We start from the raw sequence: 372 nt of genomic DNA, 5'->3' as shown, positions 1-372 counted from the left end.
TTCATCCACAACCAACATCTGTATATTTACTTTGACTGCACTCAAGAACCTTCACTTTGTCACTTCTTGTCACTCCTAACGAAAAACGCAACATTTTCATTTCAGTGACTTCCATTTCATCTTGTCTTTTTGTCAGTGGGAGCTTCTCTATGCCATTCAGAATAGAAGACCTTCCAAGTCCTTGCAGACACCCTTCTGTCTCATATCCCTCCTGTGACCTTTTTCCATCCATTCCATCTGTGAAATAGAACAAAGATGCGAAATTTTTAATTTGACTGAATTTATGTATAACAAGAATAATCAAAATCACCATACAAAAAGGCATGTTTAATTGTGTTACAAAAGTGTTAGTGAAAGTTTTGTACTTTGTAA

Source organism: Penaeus monodon, chromosome 30 (genome assembly GCF_015228065.2).
Source record: "Penaeus monodon isolate SGIC_2016 chromosome 30, NSTDA_Pmon_1, whole genome shotgun sequence".
In the NCBI taxonomy this organism is placed as follows: Eukaryota; Metazoa; Arthropoda; class Malacostraca; order Decapoda; family Penaeidae; genus Penaeus; species Penaeus monodon.
This window is presented reverse-complemented; position numbering follows the sequence as displayed.